General features: G+C 48.2%; 1 protein-coding gene across 5 annotated transcripts in view; it reads left to right on the top strand.

The window, feature by feature from the left end:
- rnf123 (ring finger protein 123) overlaps positions 1-14,135 on the top strand; it is a 259,771-nt gene that overhangs the window by 196,090 nt on the left and 49,546 nt on the right. The gene's annotated exons all lie outside the window — the stretch shown is intronic.

Here is a 14,135-nt window from a genome sequence, read left to right as displayed (position 1 = left end):
CCCCCACCTGTCCCCCCCCACCTGTCTCCCCCCCCTCCACCTGTCTCCCCCCCTCCCCACCTGTCTCCCCCCCACCTGTCCCCCCCTCCACTTGTCTCCCCCCCTCCACCTGTCTCCCCCTCCACCTGTCTCCCCCTCTTTCTCCCCCCTTCACCTGTCTCCCCCTCGCTCTCCCCCCTTCACCTGTCTCCCCCTCGTTCTCCCCCCTTCACCTGTCTCCCCCTCGTTCTCCCCCCTTCACCCGTCTCCCCCTCGTTCTCCCCCCTTCACCCGTCTCCCCCTCTCTCTCCCCCCTTCACCTGTCTCCCCCTCTTTCTCCCCCATTCACCTGTCTCCCCCTCTCTTCCCGCGTCTCCCCCTCTCTCTCCCCCCTCCACCTGTCTCCCCCTCTCTCTCCCCCCCACCTGTCTCCACCTCTCTCTCCCCCCCTTCACCTGTCTCCCCCTCTCTCTCCCCCCCTCCACCTGTCTCCCCCTCTCTCTCCCCCTCCACCTGTCTCCCCCTCTCTCTCCCCCCCTCCACCTGTCTCCCCCTCTCTCTCCCCTTCACCTGTCTCCACCTCTCTCTCCCCCCCTCCACCTGTCTCCCCCTCTCTCTCCCCCCCTCCACCTGTCTCCCCCTCTCTCTCCCCCCTCCACCTGTCTCCACCTCTCTCTCCCCCCCTTCACCTGTCTCCCCCTCTCTCTCCCCCCCTCCACCTGTCTCCCCCTCTCTCTCCCCCCTCCACCTGTCTCCCCCTCTCTCTCCCCCTCCACCTGTCTCCCCCTCTCTCTCCCCCCCTCCACCTGTCTCCCCCTCTCTCTCCCCCCCTCCACCTGTCTCCCCCTCTCTCTCCCCCCTCCACCTGTCTCCCCCTCTCTCTCCCCCCCTCCACCGTTCTCCCCCTCTCTCTCCCCCCCTCCACCTGTCTCCCCCTCTCTCTCCCCCCTCCACCTGTCTCCACCTCTCTCTCCCCCCTTCACCTGTCTCCCCCTCTCTCTCCCCCCCTCCACCTGTCTCCCCCTCTCTCTCCCCCCTCCACCTGTCTCCCCCTCTCTCTCCCCCTCCACCTGTCTCCCCCTCTCTCTCCCCCCCTCCACCTGTCTCCCCCTCTCTCTCCCCCCCTCCACCTGTCTCCCCCTCTCTCTCCCCCCCTCCACCTGTCTCCCCCTCTCTCTCCCCCTTCACCTGTCTCCACCTCTCTCTCCCCCCCTCCACCTGTCTCCCCCTCTCTCTCCCCCCCTCCACCTGTCTCCCCCTCTCTCTCCCCCCTCCACCTGTCTCCACCTCTCTCTCCCCCCCTTCACCTGTCTCCCCCTCTCTCTCCCCCCCTCCACCTGTCTCCCCCTCTCTCTCCCCCCTCCACCTGTCTCCCCCTCTCTCTCCCCCTCCACCTGTCTCCCCCTCTCTCTCCCCCCCTCCACCTGTCTCCCCCTCTCCCCCACCCTCCCTCCACCTGTCTCCCCCTTTACCTGTGTCCCCCCCTCCAACTGTGTCTCTCCCCAGTAATATTAATTATCATCATAGCATTTACATAAGAATTTGCCCGTCTGTTTGCGTATGCCGAAGAACTTGTTTGCTCTTTAAAAGTGTGCGTGCGTGCGTCTATCTCTGAGTGCTGCTGTGAGGGAAGAGAACCTTCATTATCATCCTCGTTGGTTTGTTTCTCAGTAAAAAAATTATTGTGTGAGTGCTGTCTGTCACACAGCATTTAGCTATGTAGCTACAGCCTCCCCCATGGGTCTGAGACCCCTACACACCTACACACACCTACACACACACACACACACACACACACACCTACACACACACCTACATACACACCTACACACACACCTACACACATACACACACCTACACACACACACACACACCTACACACACACACACACAAACAGATGCAAGCATGCTGTGAGGCTTGTACGTTGTCATCAGAGGGATATTTCCGGATCACCGGATGACATGTTGTAGACAGTAAATGAAGGGTCTGACTCTGGGGAAGTAGATGAAGGGCTTCATTGCCAAAATCCCAAAGTGTCCCTTTAACCTGTTGAGACACTAGGGGCAGTATTTTCATTTTTGGGAAAAAAAACGTTCCCGTTTTTAAACGGGATATTTTGTCAGGACAAGATGCTTGAATATGCATATAATTGACAGCTTTGGATAGAAAACACTCTAACGTTTCCAAAACTGTAAAGATATTGTCTGTGAGTATAACAGAACTGATGTTGCAGGCGAAAGCCTGAGAAAAATCCAATCCGGAAGTGCCCCAGGTTTTGAAAGCGCTGCGTTCCAATGAGTCCCTATTGAGCAGTGAATGTGCTATCAACCAGCTTACGCTTTCTACGTATTCCCCAAGGTGTCTACAGCATTGTGACATAGTTTTACGCATTTATGTTGAAGAATAGCCGTAAGGGACCACATTCAGCAAGTGGTCACATGATGCTCCCGGAGAGAAAATCTCACGTAAAGTACAGAGGTAGCCATTATTCCAATCGCTTCTACTGAGAAACCAGTAGAAGCGATTGAATAGATATGTGAAAAACACCTTGAGGATTGATTCTAAACAACGTTTGCCATGTTTCTGTCGATATTCTGGAGGGCCGAGTGTCTCTGGGTTTTCGCTCCGCCCTTAGAAAATAAAAACCAAAAACCCACTCGGCCCTCCGTGAAATGAGTTTTACACCCCTGGTTTACAGGCTAAAGGGGGACGATATTACAGACGAATCGTCCTGGACTGGTTCTTCTTAGGGACCTTCTGAGAATAGGAATAGACAGATTAGAGGAAGACAGAAAAGAAGTAGCAGGAAGTAGGCGTTACCCCCCCCCCCCCCCCTTCTGCGAAGTGCAGTTCCTCATCAGAATCCTTGTTTAGCCTTGTAGTGGATACATGGTGCTTCAAATGCAGCTTGTGCAAAGTTAACGAACACGTAATCAGATGTTTTACCGTCCTACTCCTGTCGTCGTCGGAGGATTGATTACCATTAGTTTAGCGAGGCAAGGTAAAAAATGTCCCAAATAGAGCTAGATAAAAAGCAGAAGAACAATGTACTTTCTGAACACAGCCATAGCCATCAGATGTCTGGTGTTTTTCATGGTCATCACTCACTCACTGGTGCGTTTGCCAAGGTCCCGACGTCAGTGTTATCTATATCTGCTTTACACAGCCGTCACGCCAACGTGACGTTTTACGTTTTACAGAACATGTCTTTATACTTCATATTTATTTATTTTTTTTACCTTTATTTAACTAGGCAAGTCAGTTAAGAACAACTTCTTATTTTCAATGACGGCCTCGGAACAGTGGGTTAACTGCCTGTTCAGGGGCAGAACGGCAGATTTGTACCTTGTCAGCTCAGGGATTTGAACTTGCAACCTTCCAGTTACTAGTCCAACACTAACCACTAGGCTACCCTGCCGCCCATATAGTTACAGCCTTACTCTAAAATTATGTTTTTTGTTTTCCCCCCTCAATCTACATATAAATAGATATCAATCTGTATAAAAAAACGGATATTACATTTACATGTGGCAAAGAAGGGGGTCGAGTGGTAAATGGCAGATATATGAGAGCAGAACTAATAAACGGGCTCTGCCCGATCACTAAAATGGCCACCCGATCATAACTACAGATCACTAAATGGCCGACTGCCAAAACTACAAGTCCCAGAAGCAAGGGGAACCCTCAGAAGGTGGAGCCGACCCACAGATAAAGGGTCAAGAAAAACCAGGAAGGGAGAGAGAGAGAGGGCTGGAAGGATCTATGAACAATAGAGGAAAAGACGATAGAGATTGGCTGGATTTACCGTGTATGAGCTGGATTGTTTTGGATTTACCTTTTGGCGTTTGGACCTGGACCTACCGAGAACCCGATTCGTGTACCGAACCCTGCTATCCTTGACCTCGCCTACGGCCTGGGTGGACCAGGACGGAGAAACAAACACACAGGTACTGTCCTGTTCGAAAGAACTCTCATTCTGGGGTGATTTGGTGACAGTTTCTCACTTAATTTGTGACAAACCCTCCTAACCTTGAAGAGGTTTGCCACAGTACTCAGACCCTTTACACACCTGTATTTGGGGAGTTCCTCTCATTCTTCTCTTTAGATCCTCTGTCAGGTTGGATGGGGAGCGTCCCTGCACTGCTATTTTCAGGGCTCTCCAGAGATGTTCATCGGGTTGAAGTTCGAACGCTGTCCTGTTGGAAGGTGAACCGTCACCCCAGTCTGAGGTTCTGAGCGCTCTGGAGCAGGTTTTTATCAAGGATCTCTCTGTACTTTGCTCCGTTCATCTTTCCCTCGATCTTGACTAGTCTCCTAGTCCCTGCCGCATAAAAACATCCCCACAGCATGATGCTGCCACTACCATGCTTCACCGTAGGGATGGTGGAAAACATCCCCACAGCATGATGCTGCCACCACCATGCTTCACCGTAGGGATGGTGGAAAACATCCCCACAGCATGATGCTGCCACCACCATGCTTCACCGTAGGGATGGTGCCCGGTTTCCTCCAGACGTGACGCTTGGCATTCAAATCAAATCAAATCAAATGTATTTATATAGCCCTTCGTACATCAGCTGATATCTCAAAGTGCTGTACAGAAACCCACCCCAAACAGCAAGCAATGCAGGTGTAGAAGCACGGTGGCTAGGAAAAACTCCCTAGAAAGGCCAAAACCTAGGAAGAAACTTAGAGAGGAACCAGGCTATGTGGGGTGGCCAGTCCTCTTCTGGCTGTGCCGGGTGGAGATTATAACAAAACATGGTCAAGATGTTCAAATGTTCATAAATGACCAGCATGGTCGAATAATAATAATAAGGCAGAACAGTTGAAACTGGAGCAGCACCACAGTCAGGTGGACTGGGGACAGCAAGGAGTCATCATGTCAGGTATTCCTGGGGCATGGTCCTAGGGCTCAGGTCCTCCGAGAGAGAGAAAGAAAGAGAGAATTAGAGAGAGCATATGTGGGATGGCCAGTCCTCTTCTGGCTGTGCCGGGTGGAGATTATAACAGAACATGGCCAAGATGTTCAAATGTTCATAAATGACCAGCATGGTCGAATAATAATAAGGCAGAACAGTTGAAACTGGAGCAGCAGCACAGCCAGGTGGACTGGGGACAGCAAGGAGTCATCATGTCAGGTAGTCCTGGGGCATGGTCCTAGGGCTCAGGTCCTCCGAGAGAGAGAGAGAGAGAAAGAGAGAAGGAGAGAATTAGAGAACGCACACTTAGATTCACACAGGACACTGAATAGGACAGGAGAAGTACTCCAGATATAACAAACTGACCCTAGCCCCCCGACACATAAACTACTGCAGCATAAATACTGGAGGCTGAGACAGGAGGGGTCAGGAGACACTGTGGCCCACTCCGAGGACACCCCCGGACAGGGCCAAACAGGAAGGATATAACCCCACCCACTTTGCCAAAGCACAGCCCCCACACCACTAGAGGGATATCTTCAACCACCAACTTACCATCCTGAGACAAGGCTGAGTATAGCCCACAAAGACCTCCGCCACGGCACAACCCAAGGGGGGGGGGGGGGGGGCGCCAACCCAGGCAGGATGACCACATCAGTGACTCAACCCACTCAGGTGACGCACCCCCTCCAGGGACAGCATGAGAGAGCCCCAGTAAAGCCAGTGACTCAGCCCCTGTAATAGGGTTAGAGGCAGAGAATCCCAGTGGAAAGAGGGGAACCGGCCAGGCAGAGACAGCAAGGGCGGTTCGTTGCTCCAGAGCCTTTCCGTTCACCCTCCCACTCCTGGGCCAGACTACACTCAATCATATGACCCACTGAAGAGATGAGTCTTCAGTAGAGACTTAAAGGTTGAGACCGAGTTTGCGTCTCTGACATGGGTAGGCAGACCGTTCCATTCAGGACAAAGAGTTCAATCTTGGTTTCATCAGACCATAAAATCTTGTTTCTCATGGTATGAGAGTCCAAGTGGGCTGTCATGTGCCTTTTACGGAGGAGTGTCTTCTGTCTGGGCACTCTACCATAAAGGACTGATTGGTGGAGGGCTGCAGAGATGGTTGTCTTTATGGAAGGTTCTCCCATCTCCACAGAGGAGCCTTGACAAAGTGACCATCGGGTTCTTGGTCACCTCTCTGACCAAGGCCCTTTTCCCCCCGATTTCTTAGTTTGGCCCGGTGGCCAGCTCTAGGAAGAGTCTTGGTGGTTCCAAACGTCTTCCGTTAAAACGTTTTCTATTTTCTTCCATGTTCTTGGGGACCTTCAATGCTGCAGACATTTTTTGGTACCCTTCCCCAGATCTGTGCCTTGACACAATCCTGTCTCGGAGCTCTACGGACAATTCCTTCGACCCCCCCCCATGGCTTGGTTTTTGCTCTGACATGCACGGTCAACTGTGGGACATATAGACAGGTGTGTGTCTTTACAAATCATGTCCAATCAATTGAATTTTCCACAGGTGGATTCCAATCAAGTTGTAGAAACATCTCAAGGATGATCAATGGAAACAGGATGCACCTGAGCCCAATTTCGAGTCTCATAGCAAAGGGTCTGAATACTTGTAAATAAGGTATTTCAGTTTTTTATTTGTAATAAATAAATAAATAAAACTTTTCGCTTTTTCATTATGGGGTGTTGTGATGTCGTTATGGGGTATTGTGATGACGTTATGGGGTGTTGTGATGTCGTTATGGGGTGTTGTGATGACGTTATGGGGTGTTGTGATGTCGTTATGGGGTGTTATTTGTAGACTGATGAGCAAAAACAAATCATCGATTTTAGAATAAAGCTGTAACGTAACAACAGGTGGAAAAGGTCAAGGAGTCTGAACACTTTCCCAATGCACTGTGGTGCCTACAGTGTTTACCTACAGTGTTTACCTACAGTGTCTACCTACAGTGTATACATAGTGTTTATCTACAGTGTTTACCTACAGTGTTTACCTACAGTAGTTTCAGAAAACCAGCCAAGCTAATCGCTCCTTTTAGCTCAGGCACCTGGACAGAAGTTAAAAGACACTGTTTGAAGGATGACAACAACAACAGTGCTGGCGTTTGTCTTCTGTCACGAGAAGCTAATGATTTTTCTTACCTATTCCCTGGCAGTTGATAAATAATCCGAGTGGGACTATTTTGTATGATACGTTCCTGGACAGTTTTCCTCTCTGGTTCAATAGCAGCGCTAAGCTTCCTACAAAATGAAATGTCACAGAAGACCATCAAATCAAATCTAATGTATTTATAAAGCCCTTTGTACATCAGCTGATATCTCAAAGTGCTGTACAGGAACCCAGCCTAAAACCCACAAACAGCAAGCAATGCAGGTGTAGAAGCACGGTGGCTAGGAAAAACTCTCTAGCATTTTGTCATCCGTCCTAAAGGTCGTTGTTGTAGAAAACTGGTCCCTCGGCCAATTCAATTCCCCATCGTACAAAAAAAAACAATACAATGAGTAGAAGAAATGAAGACGAGATAGATATGCTAGATGGAGACAGAGAGTGAGACATGGAGAGAGAAGAGGAAGCAGACGGAGAGAGGAAACCCCTAGGGTTAACACTACCTCTTATCTGTTTGCCTGCAAACAGTGGTGCTGGATTGGCTCTGCCTGCCTCCTTGTGATGACACTGCGAGGGGTCAGAGATCGGGCTAGGGAAGCTCTGAAGACTCCATGGTGCTCATTACTACAGCTACTAACCTCTGAGGCCCCGAGAGCTCTCGTTCTGTCTGGCTGAGACACATTGGTGGAAACGTCTCGATATGCAGAGAGAGATGCTGGATGAAACGCTGGTTTGTGTACCTAGTGACTATATGAAAAGGGGCTTGAAAACGGAGGGTAGATTGAATCGTTGTCGTCTGAAAGTACTGAAGAGATAGAAGACAGAGAGGGAGTAGATGAAGAATCCACGTGTGTGCGTGTGTGTTATTTGTTCATTAAGATGTCTGTATATTGTGTAGTTTAAAAGGAGATGCATTACAATGCCCCTGTCTTGATAGAACACAACTTTGACAAAAGACTGAGTTTTTTTTTTTTTACATTTATGACTCCAAGCCAGACACACACACACACACACACACACACACACACACACACACACACACACACAGACAGACAGTACATAGTACACAATGGACAGTTTTCTAAACTCTTTTGTCACATCGATTCACTGTGGTAATTATTCTGAAACATTCCTTTCTCATGAATCAATCTTCTTTTGTTGTCATTTTGAGAAATCGTGTCTTTTGTCTGCTGGTCGGCTACAATCTGACAACAGAGAAGGTCACGGTCTAGTCGTGCTGATGGGACGTGGCGTGTGTGTGTGTGTGTGTGTGTGTGTGTGTGTGTGTCATGTGCTGATGGGATGTGTCATTGTGTGTGTGTCAAATGTGCTGATGGGATGTGTCATTGTGTGTGTGTGTGTGTGTGTGTCATGTGCTGATGGGATGTGTCATTGTGTGTGTGTCATGTGCTGATGGGATGTGTCATTGTGTGTGTGTGTGTGTGTCAAATATGCTGATGTGATGTCATATTGGTGTGTATTTGTGTATCAAAGGAGTCCAGTGACGAGAACAACATGACGTGTGTGTGTGTGTGTGTGTGTGTCTGTGTGCGCTCTGATGGTATCCACCGTTTTGTCTCCTTTTGATGGTCTGGAATAACATGCCCTATAATCCCCGCCTCACAGGCATTGGAAGAATGGTTCCAATTTTGTTTCAAGACCAACCTCTATGGTTACAGAAGGGCAGAAACAACCAAACTGGTTTGGTTAAAAGTAGATAATCTTGTCTGAAAAAGAAGATGAAGCTTTCTGTGACAATAGAAGAAGAACCTAGAGAGAGAAAATAGACTGTCTGAGCTGTCACCTCCAGCTTCACTGTCAATATAATGCAGTACAGACAGTCTGGGCTGTCACCTCCAGCTTCACTGCCAATATAATGCAGTACAGACAGTCTGGGCTGTCACCTCCAGCTTTACTGCCAATATAATGCAGTACAGACAGTCTGGGCTGTCACCTCCAGCTTCACTGCCAATATAATGCAGTACAGACAGTCTGGGCTGTCACCTCCAGCTTTACTGCCAATATAATGCAGTACAGACAGTCTGGGCTATCACCTCCAGCTTCACTGCCAATATACTGCAGTACAGACAGTCTTGGCTGTCACCTCCAGCTTCACTGCCAATATACTGCAGTACAGACAGTCTGGGCTGTCACCTCCAGCTTCACTGCCAATATACTGCAGTACAGACAGTCTGAGCTGTCACCTCCAGCTTCACTGCCAATATACTGCAGTACAGACAGTCTGGGCTGTCACCTCCAGCTTCACTGCCAATATACTGCAGTACAGACAGTCTGGGCTGTCACCTCCAGCTTCACTGCCAATACATTGCAGTACAGACGCAAGTCATTTTTACATTACTCACTTTAGGCTACTTAACCAGTAAGGAGCCTCTGGGTTGTGGTATATGGCCAATATACCACAGCTAAGCCCTGTTCTTACGCACAACGCAACACAGAGTTCCTGGGTACAGCCCTTAGCCGTGGTATATCGGCCAGATATCACAAACCCCAGAGGTGCCTTATTGCTGTTATAAACTGGTTACCAATGTAATTTGAGCATGTTTTGTCATGCCCATGCTATACAGTCTGATATACCACGGCTGTCTTCATAATTTGACATAGAATATACAGTTTGAGAGATGTGTGTATATATATATATATATATACTTCTCATACTAGTTTTATTACTGCTTGTTCTGTTTTGACTTTTATATTTGCCATTTGATTCTGGATTGATGTTGTACTGCATTGTTGAGGAGAGTTAGCAAGTAAGCGTTTCACTGTACCGTTTGCACGTGACCAATAAAGTTTGATTTGATTTGAACAGACTGTAGTATCTACACTGAAAGGGATTTATCTTCCCTCTATCATAAAGATCTGTAAGATCTTAATGTCTGTAAGATGTGTGCAGGCGTGACATGGCTGACACGTGACCTCCCTGTGTTACTATCCTACCAACAATGATCCATTTTTCTGGCCCATTGATCTCCTGTACGCTGCACTCTAGCATCTCTCTCTCTCTCTGAGAAGGCATGTTAATCACCAGATAGAAGGAATGACCAACATGCAGAGATGGAGTTGAAGGAAGAGAGATGGAAGGGGGATGACGAGTGAGAAAACGGACACCATTCCCTCCGGCACCATCAACCCAGAACAAAACATTGTGTTTGTGTGCTGGCTCTAAATAATTAATGGGAAGCAATATTCAAACCTTGTCTGATTTTCAAGCAAATTAAATTCAGGACTGAGAATGGACCACTCAGGAACACTCAACACGTCTTGGAAAGCCATTCTGGTGTGTCTTTGGCATTCAAATGTGTGTAACAAAACTCTGTCCCCGGGTTTTTGTTTTTCAGAATACCTTCTTTACATGGGCTTTGCTCCTTTCAATCCTGACAAACTCCCCATTCCCTGCTGGTGACAAGCATACCCATAACATGATGCTGCTACTTACAGGAAGCACAAGGGGAGGAGTGTTGGGGGAGAGCGAGAGGAGGGAGGGAAGGAATCTATTTGAATCCCCTCCACTATCCTCCCTTTCTTGACTTTGACTGATCAACGACTCAGCTTGTTATACTGAGATCTTTGACTCTCTCTCTCTTTCTCTCTTTTTCCTCTCTTTCCTCTCTCTCTCTTTCCTCTCTCTCTCTCTCTCTCTCTCTCTCTCTCTCTCTCTCTCTCTCTCTCTTTCCCCTCTCTCTCTCTCTCTCGCTCTCTCTCTCTCTCTCTCCTCTCTCTCTTTCCTCTCTCTTTCCTCTCTCTCTCTTTCCTCTCTCTCTCTCTCCTCTCTCTCTCTTCTCTCCCTCTCTCAATCTCTCTCGTTCCTCTTTCCTCTCTCTCTCTCTCGATTCCCTCTCAATTCAATTCAAGGAGCTTTATTCGCAAATTACCAAAGTAAGTGAAATAAACCAACAAAAGTGAGAAGAAACAAAAACTTTAGAAATTAACAGAAAACATTTCACTCACAAAGGTTTAAAAAAATATATATACATTTTTAAGTGTTATATTATCAGCTATATACTGTGTTTAAACAATGTGCAAATAGTTGTAGTGTGAATCGTCGGGAAAGATAAATATTGGTGGTATTTACAATGTTTGTGCTTCACTGGTCTCTCTCCCCTGCTCCCTATATCCCTCTGCCATCTGTTAACCGAGTCACAACACCCAGGTGTGGTCCATTTGGCTAATGATATCTTATTGTTTTTACCCATCATGTTAGGGCTGGGCGATTATGGCCCAAATATCATATATATTATATTTTTCACTTGTTTTTTTTAATAGTATATTTTCAGTTTTTTAAATAACGAAAGTTGTAAATATTCTTCATGAGTCATTTAAATAGGCCTTTCTTCATTCTGATTTGTTTTATACTGTCCCTTTTCTAAAATGTCTACATTTACCACACTTTTGGTATCATTTCCACACGGTGCCTCGCAGGGCTGCATGATACGGGGCAAAAAGTATAACCTTAGTTAATTGGTGAGATGTTGTGGAATTATGTAAATAGACTGGTTTTATTCTAATTCGATCGTTGGAACATAGTGGGCAGCACCTTGAATACGTTGTTGTTTGACATGACAACGAATTAATAAGGCCAGGGAGGAATTATTGACCAGGGTAGGAACCGCAACTTGTTAAGAAAATACAAAACTAGCGGACAGTACAATACACAAACTAGAAGTGTAATTGTAGAAGCCTTTGTGGAAAACAACATCGGGGTTGTTGTTTTTTTCCACCAACATCTCATTGCATCTTTCTGACCATGTAGACGGCAGAGTGAACGGCAAGTAAAGTGCTTGTGATGCCGTGGTTGAGAAAAACGCTCTGTCCCTGAGTGACGGGGGCGGGGCTTGGTGTGGGAAGTGGCAGAGCTTGGTGTGGGAGGTGGTAGGGCTTGGTGTGGGAGGTGGTAGGGCTTGGTGTGGGAGGTGGTAGGGCTTGGTGTGGTAGGTGGTAGGGCTTGGTGTGGGAAGTGGCAGGGCTTGGTGTGGGAGGTGGTAGGGCTTGGTGTGGGAAGTGGCAGGGCTTGGTGTGGTAGGTGGTAGGGCTTGGTGTGGGAAGTGGCAGGGCTTGGTGTGGGAGGTGGCAGGGCTTGGTGTGGGAGGTGGCGGGGCTTGGTGTGGGAAGTGGCGGGGCTTGGTGCGGGAAGTGGTAGGCAGTAGAAGGGAGAAAGACGACTCAAGTAGATAACGAGTAAACTATTAAAAAATCTAATTAAATGACATTACACACGCTGAAGTTGCGTATCACGTTTAACTAACCAAACATTGAAATTCCGTTATAGAAAGTAAAGTAAAAAATAAAAGACTGGTCCATGCTTCAATACCGGAATATAGTAAAGTACTGAATACAGCCCAGCCCAACATGTGTCCCGCTCTCTGACCTGTCTGTGTGTCTGTCTCTGTGTCTGTGTCTGAGTCACATTGACAGGACTGGTCCATGCTTCAATACCGGAATATAGTAAAGTACTGTATACAGCCCAGCCCAACATGTGTCCCGCTCTCTGACCTGTCTGTGTGTCTGTCTCTGTGTCTGTGTCTGAGTCACATTGACAGGACTGGTCCATGCTTCAATACCGGAATATAGTAAAGTACTGTATACAGCCCAGCCCAACATGTGTCCCGCTCTCTGACCTGTCTGTGTGTCTGTCTCTGTGTCTGTGTCTGAGTCACATTGACAGGACTGGTCCATGCTTCAATACCGGAATATAGTAAAGTACTGAATACAGCCCAGCCCAACATGTGTCCCGCTCTCTGACCTGTCTCTGTGTCTGTGTCTGAGTCACATTGACAGGACTGGTCCATGCTTCAATACCGGAATATAGTAAAATTCTGAATACAGCCCAGCCCAACATGTGTCCCGCTCTCTGACCTGTCTGTCTCTGTCTCTGTCTCTGAGTCTGTGTCACATTGACAGGACTGGTCCATGCTTCAATACCGGAATATAGTAAAGTACTGAATACAGCCCAGCCCAACATGTGTCCCGCTCTCTGACCTGTCTGTCTCTGTCTCTGAGTCTGAGTCACATTGACAGGACTGGTCCTGCCTCAGTCTCATCCTCCAGCCGTGCTACCAGGCATCAGTTACTGTGTGTCTGTCTGTCTGTCTGTCTGTCTGTCTGAGTCACATTGACAGGACTGGTCCTGCCTCAGTCTCATCCTCCAGCCGTGCTACCAGGCATCAGTTACTGTGTGTCTGTCTGTCTGTCTGTCTGAGTCACATTGACAGGACTGGTCCTGCCTCAGTCTCATCCTCCAGCCGTGCTACCAGGCATCAGTTACTGTGTGTCTGTCTGTCTGTCTGTCTGTCTGAGTCACATTGACAGGACTGGTCCTGCCTCAGTCTCATCCTCCAGCCGTGCTACCAGGCATCAGTTACTGTGTGTCTGTCTGTCTGTCTGTCTGTCTGTCTGTGTCACATTGACAGGACTGGTCCTGCCTCAGTCTCATCCTCCAGCCGTGCTACCAGGCATCAGTTACTGTGTGTCTGTCTGTCTGTCTGTCTGTCTCAGATTGACAGGACTGGTCCTGCCTCAGTCTCATCCTCCAGCCGTGCTACCAGGCATCAGTTACTGTGTGTCTGTCTGTCTGTCTGTCTGTCTGTCTGTGTCAGATTGACAGGACTGGTCCTGCCTCAGTCTCATCCTCCAGCCGTGCTACCAGGCATCAGTGACTGTGTGTGTATTCCACCTCACTTCCACTCCCTTTTTCCTGCACAGAGGAAACTCCGCTTGTCTTCTTCCCTCTAACTTCCCTGTCAGCTTCCTCCCCGTCTGTGGAATATTAATGCCATGTTGTCTAGGGGCATAGTTAGAAGTTAGTCTGGGGACTGTACAAACAGAAAAGCTTTGAACCATTCTGTTGTCTAGTCTACATCGTCTATTTCCAGTGTTTGCATCATGGACACAGTGCCAGTACTGGGTACTGGCTGTATGTCTGTGTGTGTAGCTAGCTGTATGGCTGTGTGTGTAGCTAGCTGTATGACTGTGTGAGTAGCTAGCTATATGGCTGTGTGAGTAGCTAGCTGTATGGCTGTGTGTGTAGCTAGCTGTATGGCTGTGTGAGTAGCTAGCTGTATGGCTGTGTGAGTAGCTAGCTGTATGGCTGTGTGTGTAGCTAGCTG

Source organism: Oncorhynchus mykiss, chromosome 7 (assembly GCF_057628025.1).
Source record: "Oncorhynchus mykiss isolate SJ-2025 chromosome 7, ASM5762802v1, whole genome shotgun sequence".
Taxonomy (NCBI): Eukaryota; Metazoa; Chordata; class Actinopteri; order Salmoniformes; family Salmonidae; genus Oncorhynchus; species Oncorhynchus mykiss.
Note: the sequence above shows the minus strand (reverse complement) of the source record. Positions and strands in the feature narration are given on the sequence as shown.